Source organism: Pteropus alecto, unplaced genomic scaffold (assembly GCF_000325575.1).
Source record: "Pteropus alecto unplaced genomic scaffold, ASM32557v1 scaffold87, whole genome shotgun sequence".
Lineage (NCBI taxonomy): Eukaryota > Metazoa > Chordata > Mammalia > Chiroptera > Pteropodidae > Pteropus > Pteropus alecto.
In genome coordinates, this window is record NW_006443225.1 from 9,230,926 (window position 1) to 9,254,908 (window position 23,983).

A 23,983-nucleotide genomic window follows, 5' to 3' on the forward strand; every position below is an offset into this window, starting at 1 on the left:
AGCACAGAGCACATTGCCTCCACTCACAAAACCCCGGGGTATCTTGTGTACAGGTCAATTTTTCCCCCTTGTATATGATAAGTCACATATTCTTCAGGACTCTCAATTCATATGTTGAACATAAATGATCTGCTTAATATTTGTTTACTAGAAGAATCGGATTTACGCAATCTCTTTCCACGATGACTGTTAATCCAACTCTGCCTAGAAAAATTATATAATTCATTACCGTAAGTAATCTCTATTGTACCCTGTACTTAACCTTCATTTTTTTCCCCAGTCCTGCAACCTTGCAAATCCACTGGTGCTGTGTGACTGGCATCTGGTATTCCCAACCTCTGCCTCACAAAGAATAAATAAAAAATCCCTAGATTAAAATGCCACTTTTCGGTCTCTCAATGATTCAACTATCTGCTCTTTGGCAACTCTAGAAAGGTCCGTTAACTTTGAGAGTCATAAATAAGGCCTTTACTCTTGAAATGTTTTGGCTCTATGAGGATGGCCATCGACTTACAACTTGATTTAATTTCCCGGTGGCAAAGGTATGCACTGTTCAAGCACTTTTGATCAAAGCACTAAATGTAATGGTGACGTAAAAGCAAGTGATGCTGAATGGTCCCAACTTTCTCCATCGCTGGCATGGAATCAGAGCAGAACCAGTACGAACATGACGAAATATATCTTCGTACCCTAGAGCATAACTCTGCAAGCCATCTTCCGGTTGAATCTTTCGCCGTCAGTTCATCTCTGCGGTTGTGTGATCTGAACAAAGCTTTGTCTGTAGAATGTGCCTCGTAAGCTCTAGTCCATTAGCAGATTTATACTAATGCCTTGATCAAGTGAGTGATTTGTAAATGCTTCTTTGGATAAGAAGCCAAACCACATCCATGCAGGATTTCACGCAGAGAAGTCTATGACTGAGCTTTTTTTTTTTTTTTTTCCCTTAAAACTGAGAGAGATGCCCAGGTTGGCACCAGGGAAATAATGTCAAGGCATGTTCTGAAAAAAGCTATCATTTAAAATTTAATTGAGTCTCAAGCCTGCCTCACAAACAATGAGTGTACCACTGATGTACATTTCATTATGAACTTGACCCTGGGTAAGTAGGGCATAGTTCAGGCCCTCATCAGTTCTCACATGCTTTGCTGCAACAGCCTCCTGACTAGTTTTGCCACACTGTGTGGCTCAGATTCCAGGCTCTGCCAACTACCACTGGCTTAGTGACTTTGGCCAAGTCATTTAACTCATCTGTACCTCAGGTTACTCATCTGTAAAAAGTACGTACTACTGTACTTTCTTTACGTGAGAATTAAATATCCTGATGAATGCAAAGAACTGAAGGCAATGACATGCACATAGTAAGCATTTGAAATCTTAACTGTTCTTACTGTATTATCTTCATTATCTCTATATCGCGACCTGGAATCATCTTAAATACAAACCTATTTATGGCTCTCTCCTGATTTCTCTTTCCTAAATATTTTCAATAGAGTACCATTTCTAAAGATATTTTTTCATTTGCTTTCATACTTCCTTTGTTTGCCTAATTTCGATTTTAGTTTAGGACTGCCATACGGGATTTGCTGGTCAGGGAATGGGGCACCAGAATCACAATCCTACTTGGAGAGTAACCATAACTTTTCAGGCTTTGTGTTCTCTGAGCGAACACTCTCCAAGGAACAAAAATGGCTCAGATGAGCCCTGGATCTTAGTAGAAAGCCAGTCGAGAACGTTTAAACGGCCTAGACATTTCTAAAAGAGGGAAATCGATTCATAATTGAAAGTTATTTCAACTCCTTAATTAAAATAGAAAAACCATGCAACTGAATTTGTAATTTCTGAGATGATCGGTTGCTAATTTATTTTACCGTCAGGATTTGATTGGACTCCATGGAAGAGATATCAATTCCATTAACTCAGCATTTCTTGCATTTGATTAAATCATTTGATTTTGAATGTTTAATCAAAAATCAGAACGTACAGTTTTGTGGAAACTAAATTCTAACAGAGGACTAGCCCAGAAAGCCTTGCTAATGACAATATAGAGATCAATGCCAACAATATATAAATGCATAGCCAAGTTATCGATGACATTTCATCAACCCGAGCCAATAAAGAAACAGTTCTAAATTTTAAAGGATAGTACTAAAATAATTAAACAGCTTATCAGAACCACAGGAAAAGGAATTAAAGGGTACTTTGGTTTGCTGAGATGGGGAGCTAATAAAAAGCCTAAGGACCATATGTTACATCTGCTTCATAATGCAATAATTCATAACTATATTTTAGTACTGGATAAAATATTAACATAGCATAATAGTATCTCTACATTTGTAACACAGTACACAGTACTGAGAGAGGCAACGTTTGAATCTTGTCATGAGTAGGAGGGCTTTTCAATAGGGAAAATCCCATTCTTTTCCAAAGATTAGCTGGTAATTTTAAGTCACTGAATAAAAGGAGTGTATGACTACTTCAGGAAACCCATTATCATTAATATTAAAACACGGAACATAAAAGCCACGGTGTTATGTTTATATATGGAAAGCACTAAGGTCTGTAAATCCTAAAATTCTACTAAAGATCACCTTGTACATATTTTAAACATAATTCTTACAGTGTCTTTTGCTTATGCTTCCTCTTCCGTGCATTCTCCCACTTGCTTTGTGAAATCAATTTTCAGTGTTTAGACCATAATCATTATTTAGGTAGTGTTCAATTACTTTGCTTTTGCATTTGTCTTGTTTTCTCTGTACCCATCACTAATTCTTCTCAATCTTTTTCAGTACTCTCTAAAATCTCTCTCAATATGGTCAGACATATGGTCCTGTAATTTTCATATAGCTCCTCTTCTATTTTCCATCCATTTTTCTTTGGTCCATTTAATGAGAGACTTTCTTGACTTTATCCTTATTATAGATTATTTTATTTTTATGCTTCGATTTCTACTTTCCAAGAGTTCTTTTGTGCTCTCCAATTATTCCTTATAAATTGCATTTCATTCTCATTTTATAAATGCGATTTCTTCTCTTATCTCTCAAAATTGTTAAGTATAGTTCTTTTTTTTTTCCTGTCCCTGAATGTCTGTTTCCTCCAAGTCTCTCTTTTTTTTTCTGTTTCTTCGTTATGGTTTCTTTCTTTCTTTCTTCAACGTCCCATGATCCTTAGCTTCCTTTCACATTTGAAGATAAGCTGTGCATGTGTCGGTGGGGCTGCTGGCCTTAACCATATTGTGATTGGAAGGGGACCTTGTCAATTCAATGACTTAACAGAACTTAAGCATTTGGTTTAAACTTAGGTGTTATTGTCAATTTTCATACCATTTCTATCTATGAAAAAATATTTTTTTATTTTCATATTTTCTGAACAAAAATCTCGTCTTTAATGATTTTACTGGAACAATCTATATGACTTCTGCAGTATTGCATAAGTAGAACAGGGTCCTCAAACTGAGAGTTTTGGGAGACTCCTTGTGTCTTTTACAAATAAGGTAACAGAATCAGAGAAGTAAAATAACCTGCCCAAAGTCACACAGCAAGAAAGCAGCAAAAAAAAAAAAAAAAATCAGAGACCAGTTCTCCTGACTTCTAGTCCAATGATTTGTTTTCTCTGCACTACACTGTCAAAGAAAGTCAGATACATGTCTGAGTGAAGGGAGTCCTGACTTTCTGGAATCAAAATTTTCTCTTTCCTGACATGTTCTATACTTGCCTTGAGCCCAGAGGTGATAATCCTATAAAGTAAATAAACATAAGATGTTATCTCCCACAGGGCAACTTCTGTGTGTGGCTAAATGAGCCAAGATGAAGAAACACTTCAAATAAAAGACTCAGCTGGAATAACATAGCAAAGAGGCTGCTTAGCTTGAAAGGGAGTCTGGCACATGGCCACTGTGATTCATAAACTATAATGTAATAAACTTGTATGAACAAAAATCTAATTTCCATATTCAACGCTGGTTACCTGAATGAGCCATATGAGAGCTAATTTTTGGAAACAACATTAATTCTCTGGAAACAAAATGAGCCACTTGATACCAGCCAGAATGTGGTAGCTAAAGGGTTTCAGATTCTCTAACCCTCTGCATTGATATCATTCTCTGTCTCCAAATTCTGGGAGGTATCTCTAGAAACTTCTTAGATTGAATCTTAGTCTAGTTTACCATTTAAAAAAAAAAATCACCCTAGTTGAATAAAGTATAATACAGGGCTGAGAATTAAGCATCTGAAGCAAAAAAAGAAAAAAAATGAGGACATTTGAGTCTCAAAAAGTTTTCAATACCACCAACTCAGTTATCTGTAGCAAAGTGTCAGTAAAATGTAGTAATGAATTTGTGGCCCCGACATTCTTAAAGGCTAGAACTAGCAGTACTTACTCTTAAAGTCTCAGACAAATGAATTTGTACCAAAATCTCGATAAAGCCTTGCAGACAAGGAATATGAGGATCTGAAATCCCTTAAACATAAATTTTTAAGGAAAAAGCTTAAGAGCTCTGTTAAATTGTAGTAGTGTTCAAAAAATCCACTCTTCTTCCCTGGAGGAGCATTATTTATTGACGCCCAGTGAGGCCAGGCTTACCCATGTGACTTTCTTCGGCCAATAAACTGCAAGCAGTGTGGCTCATGCCACTTCCTAGCAGAAGCCTTTTAAGCCAACGCACAGCTTCACTATGTTCTCTTTCTATTGCTGTGAGTCAAAAAACATCCCACATTGAAAATTCTCTTTAATGAAGAAACTGTAATGAAGACAGTAACTCATGGTGAACACAGAGACTGCACAAAAAATAAATCTTTCAAATGTAAGCCACTGAGTTCTTTGTACTGCAGTGCAACCTAGCCAAAAATGACTGATACAAGAATTAAACAAAAAGAGATTAATAAACTATGTGGCACTTTGCAGACCTCACACTGATTGCAAAATAAAAGTGTTAATATATTCTCTCATCATCGTAGACCAATGTTTTACAAACTTTTGATCCGATGTGTATGTTATGAAATAATATACATAGACACGTATATCTATATGGACATGTAGATATAACTAAAAGTCACAAAACGACATTTACTCAGTATGTGTGATGTACTCTGATATTTTCTCTTCTATTTTATTTTTTTGAAAAAATTTTTTTGGAACACACTAAATCCATTTCAAGTCCCACTAATGGGTCGCAACTCATTATCCTACTCTCTACCCAGTGTCTACCTTGTTGAATGATCCCTAAATGTGTTTTCCCATTATTTTTTTCCTCCCATATTTTAATTCAATAGTTCTTGGTGCTGGATTCACCATAGAATCACCAACCAGGAAGAATTTTTTTTTTAATAAACTAACTGCTCCCTAAGAGATGGTGATTTATTAGATGTGGGCTGAAAACCATTATTTTAACATTTGAGAATTCCTCTGTTCCCTTCTCAGAGAAAAGCAAGAGAAAGAGCCACTGTTGCACAGTGTGGCTAAGGCCTGGAGATGATGCATTCAAAGTGACCCGTCCCTGGGAGAATCAGCAAGATTTTAACCTTTTGTTTTATATCCAAACTATAGCTAGCTATAGAACATTTTCAAATGAATTGTGGCAACATTTAATTATCGACTTTCATAGAAATCATTTAGATGTATATATGTTTTATACTAATACGCATGTTTTCATTCCTGAAAATCTGCCACCTTAATTTGACCTCCCAGGTACAGAAGAGCCTGCAATTGTCTCTTATCTGGTCACACAGTTCCTATTAGGTGCCAATGATTTCAAATGCATTTTGCCTACTCGTAGCAATCTTCGCTGGGTCATCCATTAATCAGTGGATCAATCAATTTATTAATCCAAACAATTACTCTGTACTTAATTTGTGTCAGGCACTGGTCTAGGTGACAAGGACACAAGAAAGAATAAGAGACACAGGATTTGCCCTGTGAAAGCTCAGTGTTGATGGAGGTGGGCGTTAGGTATATACAGAAAAGATAACCAAGATACACTATAATGAATATAATGATGGGGGTTATTATGGGTCACGTGCTCTACCTTATAGTTCACTTCTTAGTTTGATTCATTCTTTTTTCTAGGAAACGTCTGTAATTCATTTTTCCTTATCATGATTCTCTGTTGAATTTAATACCCTAGTCTATGCATCCGCTCCTCTTCCCTGTATATCTGGTCTCCAAGACCCTCATCAAAGGAACATTGCTGCTCATCAGAAATACAATGATATTTAATGGTTGTACCTGTCCTGGCCATGTAAAATTATGTTCAAATCCCCACATGAACCTGCAGCTCCCAGAGTGGTTTGTTCACAATCCTGTAGGATGTACTCATCTTTTCGACAGTTTTTAACTTCAGTGCTCATTAAGTGGTGTTTTGATGGTTCCTTTCTCATGGATATCTCTGTATCTTTGTTAAGTAGGTACTTTGAAGATTTAATTCATCCTGCTTTGTTCTAGCTTCTGCTAGTCACTGGCACCTTTGTGATAATTATTTCTCTTGTGATATAATAATATTCATGTCACAAGAAGGTGACGTTAAAGGTAGTTTAGTGAGAGGTGTTGGAATACTTCCCTACATTTGATCTAGAAGATATTGTACATCTTTTCTTAAAATTTAAATCTCCAAAATGCATATTGAAATTTCTGCTGAATCAGATATAGGAAGTGATTAGTAGATTCCATACTTTCAAACCATCAACTGTCAGCCTTCCAAAGTGATCTGAGGTTTAAAACTATACTATGAATGATACCTGAATGGCAATAAACATTAGCATCAGCCTCCATGCCTGCGCGGGCTAGAATCTGTGCATATGTTTAAAATAAATTACTTTACGGTTTATTGAATTTCAAAATAAACAAGGACATAAGTTGACAGAGACTTCTCCCTAATAATACCACTCCCAGAATAAAGATATATGTTGGATGCTCGACATGGGTCAAGTTTATTCAAATTGTGTATCTGTTCCTAATAATAAAATAAAGCAAATTGGTATAACTAGATGTGTTAGTATAAATTGCCTTACTGTCCTAAAAATAATTAGAAAGAAAGTCATAGTTCATTCACACATAGAAATATTTCATTCTTTATGCCACAGGTAAAGACATTTTCTAACATGGCCTGGCAAAGGTTTTTTAAAATGTGAATTATAATGGCTTTTTAATTTGGACCTTCGGAGAAACTTATCATTCAAAGTGCAACCTTAGAGCAGCACAGAGAATTTTCTACGTTTGGCCTCCGCGGGGACTTTCCTCTAAGTGAATATACTGTAAACCGGAGTGAGCTTGGGCGTTTCCTCCACAGCGCACTGTGGGGTTTGGCTCAGAAGAGGCCAATGACCCGTGGAAACTTTTACAGTTTTCGCTGGGCATATAAAATGGAATTGCAAATGCTGATGTCTTAGATAATAAAAATATTTAAAGGCGTATGTGAGGTGAGGGAACACAGGGGAGATGAGGAAGAGCAGAGAGATCACCCTCCATGCACACCAGTCACCTGAGCTTTAGGAAAATACTACTGGAGAGTGTTTTTGGTGGTTCCTTCATGCTCCAAAGCTGCCTGGCTCTTCTGAGCAGGTTTCCTCTCCTCTGACAGCACAAGGAAGATGCGGCTCATTCCCCCACTTCACAGCCGGCAGAGCAGCCGCAGATGGAGAGACCCTTCTCCCCCGGTGCTCTGCCGCACTGCTTGACCCACGAGGTCCAGTCTAAGGCTGAAGCAACTTCCACAGACTAAAATGGTGTGGCCGGGAGATAATCTGGGGGAAGTGGATGAACATGTTGAGACTTTGGAATTTAAAACAAATGTTGCAATGCTTTCCAAGAACGAGGTTGGGGACCTTGGTAGCTCTAAGTGCACAGGGTCTAGACTCCTGGTTTCCACCTACTCAGCGTATACTCTTTGGGCTAGATCTCTGTATCTCCATTTTCTGCAAAGTAGGCCTAGTAACACCTCCTACCTCTTTGAGTGGTTGTGAAGATCCTACGGTATGTATAAATATTTAGTAACACTCAAGTTCAAAAGAAAGGCTCTCCCAATGATAGCCATTATTGTGAGTCGCAAAGAGCCTAACTTGAAAAGTAACAGGTGAGACTATTAAGATATAGATATGCTGATGACTTGCAACCATCCGAAAATTACAAAGACCTAAAATATAAACCCGGGCCTCATGATTCCTAGCCTACGGTTTTTCCAAATTACTGATATTTCCCAATGTTAGTTCTTCAAAGACCACTAGCAAAATTTTTAGCCATATCCGTGAAACACCTGCTCACACTATTTTCTTAGTTTCTTTCTTTAAAGTGACTCATTGATATTGGATAAATGAATCACTACCATAAAAAAAGATAGAAAAAAATCAAAACATTGTTATTAAATTCTAGTTCTAATCTGCTGAGAGCCCTAAGCCCAGAGCCTGTTGTTGGCTTAAAAGGAAGATTAGAGATTGCTACAGGGAATAGAGACTGGGTCTTCAGCTTAAAAAGGTTTAAAGCAAACTGCAAAGGGTTAACTTTCTCACAAGATGATTCCATGTTGATGCCTTACGACCATGGTAAGCTCATGGGCTCATCAATGCACTTTGGGAAAAGCCGTGTCTCACATACACTGTGCTGCCTCCTGGACAAAGGCTCTGAGAAGCCCACGTAAGAGAAGCAGAGGGAAGGGAAGGCCTCGCTTGCCAAGACACCAGTGAAGTTTCTCATTCGCCACCATATCTCAATGTACTAGGTAGGAAAGAGGGTTCTAAATGAGGTCGCAAAATCAAAGATTAAGCCATTTTTTTTTTTTTAATGCCTACGGCACCTGGTCTTCCTAGGTGGTCTCCCATCCAAGTGCTAACCAGGCCTGACCTAGCTTAGCTTCCGAGATCACACGGGATCGGGTGTGTTCAGAATAGCATGGCCATAGACAGATAAAGCCATTTTAACAAGTCAGAATTTACTGAAGACACTAGGAGGAAAAAAAAGAAGCCCAAATGTAAAAGCCTTTCATACAGGACTCAGAATTTTTGTTTCTGAATTCCATTTACCGACATTAGGAAGTGTCCCTGCTTGGTGCCATCGGTTTTATAATAGGGTGATCTCACAACTGCAATGTGACTGGGGAAATTTTAAGCCGCCATCAACTCATTAAACTTTAATTTAAAAACTCAAAACTGAAGGCAAAGCACCAACAGTGAAAATGCACAGGAGCCATCTGCGTCAGATGCATGCCTGGGCCCAGAGCAGGGCTGACTGCTTTCGGGCGCCTTGCTATTGAAGATTTTGATTACACAAGTTTGGCTTTGTATAAAAAGCAGTGTAAAACAAAAACAAAGACCAATCAATGTGAGATCATTTTGGTCAATCTTCAATAACAGAAGGAAGCAGATAAAACAAGTATCTAAATACTTTCTGGCAAAAAGAGTCAACGTATTTTCCCATCGCCTTGTTAGCTTTGCCTTTGTGTGTGTGTAAGGCTTAGAACTAAAACTGGTTCTCTAGAAAGAGAGCGATAGGTTTCAAAAACTTCCAGTTTAAAGTGCTGCGGCCAGTTAGGGAAAATCTTTAACATTGGGGTGTAAAAATTTTGTATAATGTGGCAGACATTTGCACTACTCCATGACATTCCTGTTGGAAAGGATGTCCAAAGGATGCCTTTTTCTTCCTTAAATGTCCAGTACTCACCAAATTCCTTTCATCAGTAGGGCTCAAAAATGTATGTATGAGGAAGAGATGCCTAAACAACTAGATTAGGTTTTAAAAATCTATATTCATCGTAGAGACATTATAAAATGGAGATAATTAAAAAGTCACCTATAATTCAACCGCCCCAAAATAATATTATATATAGCACTCCTTGCTTTGCACAGTAGTGCAGGACCATAAAACTGTGCAACATGAAACCATAATACTCAATGGGGAAAATTATGATTATTCTACGATTTTTTAAAGTTTTTGATAAAACATTAAAATCACTCTTACTGTTGGTTATAAATGTACAGGGAGATGAAAAACATAAGAAAACTAATATTTATTTAGTACATCGTAATTTAAAACATGAGAAACACTGAAAAGTAACACCTTTTAGTTAAAAAAAAAAAAATTATCAAGAGTAGTTTGAACAGCAGCTGCCTTCTTCTTGTCATGTAATTTACTATCTGGGCGAACATCTTTTCTATGCCTTGGCGAACTGTCACATTCCTTTTAAAGTTTGGATCCGCTTCCAACACATTATCCCTTGTACTTTCAATGCTGTGAAATATCTGAGAGTTTCTCTAGTGTGAAGTAAGTAATCGGCAGGGCCCTGTCTCCCGGGAGAGCATCTGCTCCATCACAGCCACTGTCCTCATTGATAAGTTCTCTCACTAAATCCCTCTGCTGTACATCTAGGTCTCTAGGACGGCGGCCGTGTCACCGTTCCCAGGGTCAGCTATTTCTTCTATAACTCTATGTGTGTTAGATTCAAATGTCGCTTCCAGCATCATCACTTTTGTTTCTTTGCTGATCATTCTTGGTCAATTCCCTCTTCCAAGTATCCGACTTTCGCATCAGTTGATCACTGGGAGTCAAGGAGGCTACACAACTACATACTTGTGTGAAGTGAATAACAGATGTGTAGGGACCAATTACCAACAGACTTTGAAAGAGGTGATGTGCCTGACCACTGAGCATGAAGTGCACCTGTTATTTACACAGTGATTCGTGGATTGAAAACCTAGCAGTGAAGTTTCTTCTTCATTTTTAAGTAGTATACTGTATCAACTAAACTTTGCACTGTGTTGTGGAGTAACTATTGATATTTAACTAAAGTGTGGTAATGGACTATTTTGAAATATTGAAACAATGCATACTGAAACTGTGCAGTTTCTGAAATGAAAAACTATTATATATTCATATCTATGCGTAGATATGTTTTAATATTGTAATTTCCCCTATGTATTTCATAATTTTCTTTTCTCATTTTATAATATTTCATGAGTATTTTTCTATACCAGTAAATCTATACCTATCACATCCTCTAAAATACACTGCATGTACACCACTGAATGAATATAAACAGGGTTGTTTTACCGATTTAAGTGACACGATATACATAATACTCTTAGAAGTATGCCTACCAAATAGCATGGACTAAATGTTAATAATTATTATTGATGAGAATAACTTAGTTGATTTCCTAATGAGTACTGAGTACTTTCCACATTTCCAGAATTTCACTCAATGGGAAGTTTTAATGGTTCCTAATTTTCAGTAAACATTATGATGGATATTCTTGTACACAGATCACTGTATGCTTGCAATGACTGTTTTAAAATATTAGCACAATCTTGGTTACTCATACTCAGAACAAGGCTCTTAGATCAAGAGTCCTCCTAAGTAGGAAAATATAGGAGCAACGGCTAGACTGGGGTTAGGAAGGAAGGACTCGAAATTTTTCAGTTGAGATACCTGTGAGTGGGACAGTGTGGCAGAATTACACAATAGGTAACAATAAACACACACTTTGAGTTTGTAAGAGATGTAGACGCTTGGCGGTTGTCAGTACATAGGTGGGAAATAAAGTCCTGAAATGTGAGACCCACCCAGGGAGAGTCAAAGGGAAGAGACTAAGGGAGAGGACCCAGTCAAAACTCAGAATTTAAAAATGATAAGCATTAAAAATAATAGTAACAATAAAACAACATTCATTGAGTACTTACTACAGGCCAAGTAGTCTATCAAGCACTTTACATCTCTATTAATGCCCAAATAACCATCTTTTTGAGAAAATTATTATTATTATTATATTATTATTATTATAGATATTATTATTATTATTAATGTCAATGGAGTTAAAATTCCCTACTATGAACTCTCCTTTGTTCATCATTATTTGCTTTATATGTTTAGGTGCTTTTATGTTCATCATTATTTGCTTTATATGTTTAGGTGCTCCTGTGTTGGGTTCATACATGTTTACAAGAGTTATATCCTCTTGTGGATTGATCACTTTATCGTTATGAAATGTCCTTCTTTGTCTCGTGTCTATCAAGACTTTACATCTCTATTAATGCCCAAATAACCATCTTTTTGAGAAAATTATTATTATTATTATATTATTATTATTATAGACTTTTTATAGATTAGAAAAAATTGAAACTTATAAAAGTTGAATAACTAGTCTACAGCCATCTACTAAAACATATATACATTATCTTTCCAGGATCTACGGTCTGAGCATTTTGTATTCATTATTATTATCGTGTAACAAATTACCCCCAAACTGAGAAGCTTAAACAACGACTATTTATAATCTCACAATATCTGTGTGCCAAGAACCCAAGCAAGGTTCAGGTTGCCTTTGGCGCAACGGTCTCTGATGAAATTATACTCAAGCGTTGCTAGGGCTGTGGTCTCATTTGAAGGATAGTGCGGCAGAGCTATTGCAGGCCTTGGTCCTTTGCCACAGGGAGCTGGCTTCTGTAGGGTGAGTGATCCAAGAGAGCGAGAGTGAGTGAGTGACCAAGATGTAAGCCATAATCTTTTGATTACCTAACTGTAGAAGTGACATCCTATTGTTTCTGCTGGATTCTATTTGTTGGAAGCAAGCCGCTGAGTCTAGCCCACCCTCGAGGAGAAGGGAACATATAAGCGGATAACGACCAGGCATCAAGGATCACAGGAGCATCTGAGAGGCACCATCGCACCATTCTGCATCTAGTTAGCCCATTAGAGGAACCGAGGAACGAAGGAGTGGGTGCTTTCACTTTACTGAGCATACTCTATAATCTAGGTTATCATTTTAGCTCTTCGTTCTGCTAGAAGGAGAGTGTTTCACCTGGAGAACGTAATGAGAAAAATCACAAAGTTAATAGTTGAGAGGCTGGAAAGACACTGAAATTCTCAGAACATTAAGGAGAAACTCAACAGAGGCCAGCAAATATGAAGGAAGATGTACGATGACTTGCAGCTCATCTTGAACGAGAGTGAACCACAGTGGCCTTGACCCGCACGTGCAGGACTTCACATAAGCATGGAGGACAAGGCCTTGGTGGGCACTGCTGTTAAGCACAAGAGATCACTGGAATTCACACACGTTCTCGAGATTCTGAACAGTGAGTGGGAGGGCTGCCCTTCCTGAATGTGAGGGCTACTGTAGGTTCTTCCTGGATTAAAGTTCTGACAAGGACTTCATTTGTTTGTTTGTTTGTATGCATATTGAAATCTTTGCTTATTTCCTGTAAATTAACAGCCTTTTGTAATACCTTTCATAATAAAAATATGCTTGAAAATCTAAATATAAAACCAAACAGGACTCTGTAAATGTTTGGAAGACGGCAGCCAAATACTCCATGTCATGCTACTTTAGTGTTCTTGAAAGTTAGTTTCTGCCAGCTCAAGAACTCTGCTATGAGTTATCGCCATTTGTTTGCCAGGAAGCTAGTTTTAGTTGTGTCCTTTTCTTTTGGACAACCAGAGATGATTTCGACTGTGTTTCTATTATAGTGGAGCCAGAGCAGTTGATCTTCGCTACATCCAGATGGTTTGCATTGCTTAGGCTGATTCCTGTTAAACTGTTTAACGTTGTTAATAATCCTTTTAGGATATTTAAATTTGTGGGCAGGGTACAGGGGGGAAGAACTGGGACAGATTGGAAGTCACAGCTCCTGCTGGACTTCTGTTGATTTGTTAAATCTAACTGCGGTCCCGAGTACTTGCTCCAATTTTGCTGAGCTCAGAGTAACCTCTTCCTTTAAGCTCTGACACTTAATCGTAATGATTCACTAATAGGGACAATCGAGGAGAGTGGACCTGTTTTGGAAATGTATGCCTTTATTATGAAATGCATACTTCACAAAAATACATTTAACTATATAGTCTTTATTCTGTAGATGAAAAAGCATATGGTGATGGAAAGAATATCAGCTGCAGGATTATCATCCACATTCCATGAATCTCAGGCCTGTCGATTTTCATTCTTAAATATCTCTGGCCTATCTCAGAAGGCATGGCTCTACCTTGCGTCTCAACTAGACCCTAAGAAGGCCTCCCTGCTGGTTGGTCTCTTTACTTTCAACCTCATCCCTATAAAGAGAATAAAAATAATACTTAGCACATATTGATAGACTACTCTTGGAATAGGCACAGTACTCAATGTTGATCATGATCTCATTTGATCTTCATAATAAAGCGAGAAGGTGAGCTCTGTTGCTATCCACGTCTTACAAAAGAGCAAACTAAGACAGAGACGTTAAGCAATTCGCTCAAAGAAAAAGTCAATTCTATTCTTCCCACTCGACTAGAATGAGAATGCAAATCATGCCACGTTGTTGATTAAATCCTTACTGGCTCCTTGGAACAAATGAAATGAAGCACGAATTCCTTTGTGTGGCAAGTAAATACTATGATCACAGTCAAATACTGAGTACTGTCTACATTTCCAGAATTGCGCCCACGTAGCTACAAATCCTGACCACAATCCTACAAGATATGTGTGCTTTTCACTGGGACAGATGAAGAAATGAAACCTGGAAGGTGATTTCCAGGGTCACGAAACAATTACTAATCAGTAGAAACAGGACTCAGATCAGGTCTGTTCAACTCCAATCCTGTATGCTCCCCCCCGTCCCTCTGCCTTTCTCATCACCTGGCCAACCTCCACCAACCTCCATGACGTCATCTTCTCCTCTTCGTTTTCTTCCCCCTTTTCCTACTCCTATACTCGTGTAACTCTGGAACATGGGCAATTTCTGAAACATGCTCTCTGCTGCCCCAGAATTTTTCTTTTCTTATTCACCTGGCAAGTTTCTATATATCATTTAAGGTTCAGCTTAATCAAACCTCTTCCTATGAACCTTTTTTTTTCATCTTCCTCTCCCCGCTATCTCCTTGCTAGAAGATTGTATCTTCTTTATTTTCTATGATATTTTATGAACAATTATGAGGAGGCTGTCACCTTATTTTATTGCGAATATTTATAATAGACAGCGATGAGGAATCATATATTGATTCATTTTGGACAACTAATTATTCCCGAATGCCTGCTGATGTGTCTTATATTTATCTGTTTTCCTAGCTTTTAGCATAGTGCTGACACTTAAAGGCTAACAACAACAACAACAAAAATAGCTGTATAAATGAATGACTAAATAAATGGAGGCTTCACTGAGGAACATGTAGGAGCTGAATCAATAGCAGTCATTTCTCAGTCAGACTAGAAAGCTTCTGAAATGTGGTTTGCTGTGATTCACTTGCCTTCTCCTTTCGCGGACGAGGCTTCCTTGATCTAAACACCATGTTTTAAAAGATGCCAAGGAACCCTTCTAACTCCTGAAAGTTGTAAATACAAAGGAAACTTTTGTTAGGTAGTTCCAACAGTGACCTTCTCCTCCTGGGTTCTCTAGCTCTCTCGCCCACCCCGTGTCAACCAGCAACAAACTACGAGCAACACACAGGCATCTCTAGCAGGCAGGATGAGGGAAGGAGAGAGATGACTGCTAAGTTCTAAGTGTTGCCTTTTCAGAGACTGTTTCACTATGAAGCGAGGAGGTTGAGCTCAGCTTCACCGCTAGGCCCTGAGGACCAAGAATTTCATTTCTGTCCACTCTAATCTGACGGTGGCATGCTTCTCTCTTGCCTGTTCCCCAGACATTCCATCTCTCCCCCTAAGCTGCCCAGTATTCCTTAGTTTTCTGCAGCACTGTCCCTGCCACGTTTTTCCCTGGTCAGACAGACCCACTCTGCCCCCACCAGCAGGGCTGGAAATACAGACTGCAGCTGGGCAGTTTCAGGATTCACCGAGGCCAGGGAAGGGAAAAGGCTGCTTGCGCTTTTTCTCATTGCTGTGCCTCTGATCACACATACTGTCCATGCCTAAGGCTGACTGTGGGGTGTGAGTGTGCATGTGTGTATGTGTGTGTGGGGGGGGGAGGGGCGTGCCACGAGGCAATATTTTAGATCTGACCTATTTGCAATGTGAACAATCCAGCCAACGAGACTCAGTATTTTTCAGGCCACACCATATATATTCACGCACACACACACACACACACACACACACACACACACACGTGCTGCTATTGCTTCTGGCTCAGTTTTAATAATAATAGGCATTATTTATAGAACCCATTTGTGTCAGACACAGTGCTAAATGCTCTGAATGGATTATCTCATTTAATCTTTACAATCACCTTCTGAAACAGATTTTATCACTATCTTTTTTTACACAGAGAGAACCCAAGACTTGGCAGAGGTAAGAAACACATCTCGCACGGCACGGCACGGCAAGGGAGCTGGATTTGCGTGGGGCTGGGCCTCCCCATTCCTTAGCAAGATGCGGGGCTCTGGCCCTCGGCCTGCAGGCTGGCATCCACATGAAAACCACGCCCCAGAATTGTTCTTTGGTTTAGCTGATGCCCTTTCACCCACATTTCAGACTTTCTCTTGATGTACACAGACCTCATGCACCCCTTAGGGACCTGCGAGGAGGACAAGGCAGTGAGCTGAGCCGTAATCGCCACGAGGGACTTCCCTCTGCTGCACCTGTCCTTTATCTATAAATTCTCGTCTGTCCTAAAGGCGCTGAAGCATGAGAAACACAGAGACAGAATATAGAGCTGAAATACCGACAGAACAATGGCATAATTAGTTTGTCCAAAGGAACCCAAGCCAACTGCAATTTGGCTTGATTATGCATGGAATTAAAATTTGTCCCTGCCAATCACATTGGCATCAGCAAAAAAAAAAAAAAGGAACCCAGACCATGACTGGCCAGTGAATTGGACCCTGGCAATTTATATAATTATTTACTATGTGTCATATATGAAGATGATACTAGTCTATTATTATCAGCCGGACACTAACATTAATATTTATTAATTCAGTGGACATTAATTGAATGCTTACTGTGTAACAGGTACTGGGTCAGGCTCTATGTACAATACCAAGATGAAAAGCTATGATCTTTGGCCCTCCTCTAGGAGTTCGTTATCAAGAAGAGGGATGATAAAATCAGGTGATTAAGGGAGGAGGAGGTTAAGGCTGTGTGGAGTATCAGGTACTCTTGAGTTTGAGAGACTAGGGTCATGCTATTTTGAGGTGACTTGGAAAGGCTTCAAGAAGGAGGGGGCATTTTATATCTAAAGGCAGAAATGTTGGAGGAAGGCAGTCTCAAAAAAAAGAGAATTTATATTAATATTTAACAAGCTGCACCAACTAGACTAGGCAAACCGAGTTTGGGCAAATTGTTTTAACTTAGATAAACTGCTTCACCTTTAGAGTAACTTAAAACATTAATGCAATCTTTTTATGTGTTTTAACGACTGTCTAGTCCAAAAATATTAGCTCCCACTAATGCACAGAAGTTAATTCAGTTCACACATTTCACAAATATGTGAGTCCCACTCACAGACCAGGCACTGTCCTTGTCATTATGAATACAGAGATGAGGCAAGTCCCCTTACAGAGTTTGCAGCCTACTGAGGGAAAAGAAATTAAATGGAGTAGATAAATTAGAAATATATAATTATGACTTGAGGGAAAAGAAAAGAGCAGGGTCTGTGAAAGAGAGTAATGGAAACAGACACGATTACGTTGGCGGTGGGGAGGGGTTAGGGAGGAAGGCTCAGAGCAAGTGACATCTGGGGCCAGCTCTGAAGGGTGAGTAGGGTCAGGCTGTGGAAGAGTGTCCAGGTGTGGTGAACAAGTGTGCAGAAGCCAGGGGTGGAAAACAGCTGGGCACAGCAGCAGGACTGATGACACTGGTTAGAGCACTCCGGGCGGGAGGACGAGCTGGATGAGAGAACTTGGAGAGATGGGAAGGTCCAAATCTCATGGACACTTACAGGCTCTTTTCTGCCAGTAACTGTAAATCTGTCCTGGAAAGTAACAGTGTAGGAGGTAGGACTGAGGGAATGCAAGGCATCCAGGCACAGGGGTAAAGAGCTCTGATGCTGGAGTCAGCGGGACCTGACTCGAAATCCCAGATTCACCTTGAAGAAGCTCCGACCCAGCCTCCCTGCACCCCACCTTAGTCACCTGCTAAAATGGAAGCGACCCCAACCTCGTGAGCCAGGTGTTCGGATTAACAGAGATAATGTATTTGAAGGCCAGGGAAGGCCTAAAGTACAGTAATCAATTTAAAAATGAATTATGATTATTACCAGGTTACATCTTATATATCAAAAATCCTTTCCATTACTTCTTTTTTAAAGATGAAACCAAAAGTAACATGTATTAGTTTAAAAGGATAACTATTCATTATCTAACCAAGAGAGATACATAATTAAAGAGCCTAGTTTGAGGGTATCCGTTTTTGATGAAAAAGAAATAAATATACATCCAAGCACACATGTACATACATACCAATTTTCTCTTTGAAAACATTGTTTTAGGTTTGTTTCATTATATTTAACTGGGCTCAGGCTAAACTAATATATTTTACACTGCCAGGAGAACATACCTTTTTCATGTTATCACGAATGCATTTTATAAAGACTATAACCCAAAAAGCTTATATTCCAGAGGAAATGTAAATGGAAGGAGAAAAATTTAAAATGACCACATAGATGAGTCTGTTTGCTTTCTGCAGAATGGTTAGTTTTGATGATAAAACTAACTTATTTATAACTGACTTAGTTGAAGGAGAATGACTAGAACTAATCAGAATACTGAATTGAAGAGAAAAATAGTCCAGTATCCAACCATTTGTTTGGATATTTCCCCTTCCACAGTATTGTTTAATACTATGATTTAATATCACAAAGATCTTCTATAGCCATTATCTGCCTTAAAAATATGACGCACATCACCAAATAATAAACCTACTGACTATTCAAAAAAAGTTGCGTTAACATAGCATTATTATTTAATCTGAGATGTTCAGGTGAAAATGTATTTACCATAGAAGGTTAATCCGTTCTACTTCTAATGACTCTTACAACTCTACAGGAAGCTGTTTCCACCCAGCTTCTCACTCAAACCTCAGTTACCACACTATTATAGAAAGAAATCAGGGTTCTTACATGATCAGGGGCCATCCACCAAACTAAAGTTTCTGGCTGATTTTCAAAATATTTCCCCCAATTAAATATAGCTATTTTTTCTCAAAAGGGGGTAAAGCTTTTAACGACTGGGGAAAACTGAAGGAAAAAAAACCCAAACCCTATCTCTTTGTGCTAAGTTGTGTTAACGGAATTACAGACTTGAAGAAACAAAAAGAAGGGTTTTTGAAGTGAAGGTCTCCTAATAACTAAGTAATCTGCAATTGGGCAAACTACAGGTCCCCGCAGGGGTCCCCATATTAACCCCCTTTCAGTAGAAAAGTGTGGATCCTTAGAGCGTGCTGGCACAAGAGGGCCAGGCCAGGTGCTGGGGAAGACTAATCCACTCCCATTTTGACACAGGCACAGAGGACCCTAAAAAGCCACCATTCTCCTAATGTTTCCAAGAAACAACTTAAATGTTTCAGGACTTGGGGACAATAGTGACCTTTAAAAATCTTCAGCTCTCGAAGCAGACAAGGAAGATAATTCTTACCTGATCTTTTTGCACTAAAGCATACTGCATAATTCATTAGTCTACGCACCAAGTTACGAGGAATGAGACTCACCTCTAATTAGGTATCAGCTGGGCACCTTGCCATTAGGGAATGAAATTAGGTCAATACATTTCTCATCCTTATTTGCAAAATATCTGTGATGGAAGAGATAACTGTCTTAGTTCCTTGGAGCAGGATGGGAGAAAATGAATATCTCGTCCTTTCTTTACCTTCTATAGAAGGATTTTTTTGGATCTTCATCTGCAGCTATAAACACTAGACACAGCATAACACATAGTAGGTGTTTTTGACTGTGTAAATGCACTTAACTTTGCTAAATAAGAAAAGAATATGATGACATCATCCTCTGCTGAAATATTCATATCGAATTCTCTGTATAATTCCAAACTCAAACGCAACAGACAACTGCTCAATCTTCCAAAGATTCTTATAGTATAGCAAGAGTTTTAGAGGGTAATTACTTCCCCCGCACCGCCGCCCTCACCGCCCCAAGTAAGATCAGCCTTCCTGTTACCAGTAGTGTTTGAGATGTTTGGAGCTTTACCTTTGATGAATACATGACATGTCAAGTTCTATGGGTCTACAGATTCATCACTCTCCAAATTTATAGGGATGTATGCAGTGTGATTTGATAAATTGTTTTATTTTGCCTTTCATCACTCACACGATATTGAAAGGACGCTCCCTGTATATCTTAAGCATCATCTATCAAAAATAAGGCTTTGGGGAGAACAAATACAATGCAGTAAAAACTTGTTGAACTGATAACTATATAATATGAATGTGTCACCTCTGAATATGAAGGACCGCTATATGAGGCTCATATTTTATTTTTTTTTAGCAAGTTTACATATCTGTTTCCCAGTGGCTTAAACTGCATTTTGGTTCAAATGTTTGCAGTGCTTCCCAAGCATCTTTGGGAGAAAGAGAGCTATAAATTAAAATGATTATTAATCTTACTAAATCTATTCCCTTTTACTGGCATTTGCTTAGAAGATCGTGCTTCCTCATGATGGATTGGTTTGGCAACTTACTTGACATACGAGTTCATGAAATAGGAAGTTGCAGCTCGATACTCAGCTTTGCTTTGTTTCATTTTTAAAGGGAAAAAACTCTATTAAATTGACAAGCAAATTGACCAAAGAAATGGTTAAAAAGCGAATCCTGGGACTTTATAATTGCTGGACTTGGCAATTAAAATCAAGGTGGGAATGATAATTATTGCATTTATTAATTAAAATTCTATTTACACTGCATCATGAAACTGACAAGTTTCCTCTAATTAATAAAATGTTCTCTATCCAAGGCCACTAATGACTATGAGTGCATGAAAATATGTTTGAATCTCAGAAGAAAATTGCTTTACAGGTTACAGAGCCTAAATTTCTTATCAGAGACATAAAACATAACAGTCAATAGCTCTGTTAAGCAGATTCCATAGTTAAAATGTTCATCTGTTTTTCGACCTAAGTGTTCTTCAACATAACAGATAATAGAAAACCTACTTTGCCAATATTTAGTGCTCAGATGAATGAGCAACTGGAGAAAATAAATGAAAACAACAGGAACACTTCAGATTTGCCCTTCCGATAAGAAATGTTTCAAAGATTGATAATTTCCAAGGCTCTTGATAGCATGGGGCAAATGGGAAAGAATTAGGTATATCTTAGTGATACACAAAGATGTCTAAGGCATGTGGTTAAATGAAAGATTTAAGTTATGGAATAATAACTCTAATACCATCCAATTTATATAAATGCCTCCTCCTCTTATGTGAGTATGTGTATATATGTATATGTGTGTGTGTGTGTGTGTGTGTACGTATGTATACTTGTATATGTGTACATATTCATTATATATATGCAAAAATATACATTCTGGGAGGCTTTACTCCCAATAGAGCTTGGGACAGAGATTTGGAGGGAGTGTAAAGACGGTACAAGATGAAAGGTCTTGTTACATTTTTACTCTAGATACTCCTGTATCAGTTAAATTTTTTATACCAAGATATGCCCTCATATTTCTTCTATAATGATTATTTCAAAGAAAACATAGCTTTATAAAAACTTGTGATGAATTACTTTGTTCACAATGGTTCACAGAATTTCAAAGCGGGCAAAGACATCTTTCCATTTCATTGAGTTTGCGTTTTGCAAACTATACTCTGAAGCCTTAGGGTTTTCCAGTGTCCCCTTGCGGGGGAGAGAATGAAGGCTGCAGCTGGTGGGCTTCTGACACTAACACACACCCCCACACATCTCCTGGCCAGCTCTGGCCTACAGCTTTGCCTTTCTCTGCTTCACAAATTAGAAGGAAATGTAAGATTTTGTGTGAGCAGTTTCAGGACTTAAAAATGTTTAAGGGCTGTTCCAGCTCCATTTTTGAATTTGTCCGCACCATGACAATGTGATTTGCCAAGGCCACACTCCAGTGGCAGAGCCCAGAGGACAGTAGGTCCCTCGCTTTCCCTGGTGCCCTATACCACATGGCCCCTCCATATCCCCAGGGTCCCCCTGTTTCATATGCATGTCACACATCCCCTAACTTGGAAATCAGAAGCAGCCAGCAGTAGAGGCAAAGCGATGAGCACACCTCAGTCTACGCCAGACTTTGAGTTCATTTCTACTTAAATGTTTATATTTACTTAAGTGAAATCACTTCAAGTCTCCTAGCTTCCTTAAGAAGGATAACTTTAGTAGGAGATAATCTGAATATGTACGCAGATAGAAAAAAGGTTGGTTTCCACTATTTCTCTCAAGATAAAAAAAATTGCCAAACTAATAATTGACTGTTATTAGAGTCAGTAAAATATAACACTGAAGTCACTAAGTATAAAATAGCTTAGATGAGTCCCCTCCCCGACCCAATTAAGAGCTGACCCGCAAGATCTAAGAAGCTCAAAGGAGGCAGAAGGGCCATTCGTTCTGCAGGAACTGAACCGCAGTGGCACGTCCTCCCAAGAAAACAGTTCCCTGTCACTCGTACCTGCCGAGGTGACTGCAGACAGAGCACAGACCCACAGAGGGCGAAGAGCAAACACCCCACCGGGTTGTTTGGCATCATCACACCACTATAGCCTGACACAGACAACCAGACCGCTGAATGGGACTTTTCTCATTCCTCCCACTGCCAAGGCCTTCCCCTCCCTGAATGCCTAGCATGTTTGTTATATAAATTCTATGAGTACCGCTCATTTTAGCTTTGAATCACACAGTGCCCAGTGCTGTGGCTTAATTATTAACTTGCATGGGATGTATCTCCCCATCCAGGTCGTAAGCACGCAAGGGCAGGGTTGTACCTTCTGGGGTATCTTGTTAGGCCTATGCAGTAAATTCATTTGTAGGCAGCCAAGAGAAATGACTGACTACCCACTATGTGCCAAACACTGTTTAATACTAGAGATATAGGTGTGTGATGGTTAGTTTTATGCGTTGACTTGGCTAAGCGATAGCGCCAAGTTACTGGATCAAACAAACACTAATCTAAGATGTCACTGAGAAGGTATTTTGTAGGTGATCACCATCAGTAACGGTATGAGCCTTGTCCGATAGGTTGAAAGGCCTTAAAAGCAAAACCCAATTTTCCTGAGAAAGTAGAGATTCTGCCTCAAGACCACAGTATCTACTCCTGCCCAAAAGTCACCAGCCTGCCATCCTGCCCCATGGGTTTTAGACTAGATAGCTCCTGTAACCCTGTGAGCTAATTTTTAAAAATAAATCATATATGTATACACACACATACATACATATTATGTACATCGTGTATATACATGCCATATACATATCATATATACATATTTTACATGTGTTATGTGTGTGTGTATCCTACTGGTTCAATTTCTCTGGAGAACCTGGACTAGTATAAGAGTTGAACAAGATTCAAAGTTCTGTTATTATGGAATTTACATTCTTCTAGGGAAAAACTAATCACTAATCAAAAGAAATATAGTGACAAGGCTTTGTAGAAAACAAAGCAAGACAAATAAGACTGCGAGTGGCGGAGAGCTCCATTTAGATGGGTGGTGTGGGAAGGCTTCTCTGAAGTGGTGACATTTAAGCTGAAACAGGAGTTGATATTCTCATTACTTTTGAGTTTATTCCATAGAACTTGCATGAAGTTATTTGCATAGTATCCTATCTATTATTTTGAATAAATAATGAGCAAATTCATAACTTTATAAAAGATCGACCATTCTAATTTTAGGCAACTAAGAAACAAGCTGAGTTCAAGACCTTAATGGGAAGGAAGTCTTTTCTCCAAGCTGCAATTATATTGACTTAGAGCTAGAGGCTCTTGTTTCTGACTTGATTAATGAATGGAGGTGACTGATTAAGTTGTTCTGGGTATGCAATTCCTTTTACCTGCACTAATTTGAAAACAATATAGATGTAACACAGTTGGTAGATAAAGTACAAAGCAGAACTAATATCCCTTTCTGACCCTATTCTGCTGCTTCTTACCTCTTTCTCCTCCTCCTTACCTTCAAAG

At 38.7% G+C, this 23,983-nt stretch overlaps 1 protein-coding gene and 1 pseudogene across 1 annotated transcript in view; both read right to left on the reverse strand.

Moving 5' to 3' along the window:
* LOC102888293 (25-hydroxycholesterol 7-alpha-hydroxylase) overlaps positions 1 to 23,983 on the reverse strand; it is a 154,929-nt gene that overhangs the window by 37,054 nt on the left and 93,892 nt on the right. The window lies entirely within an intron of this gene.
* On the reverse strand, positions 8,768 to 8,886 carry LOC112472756 (annotated as a pseudogene).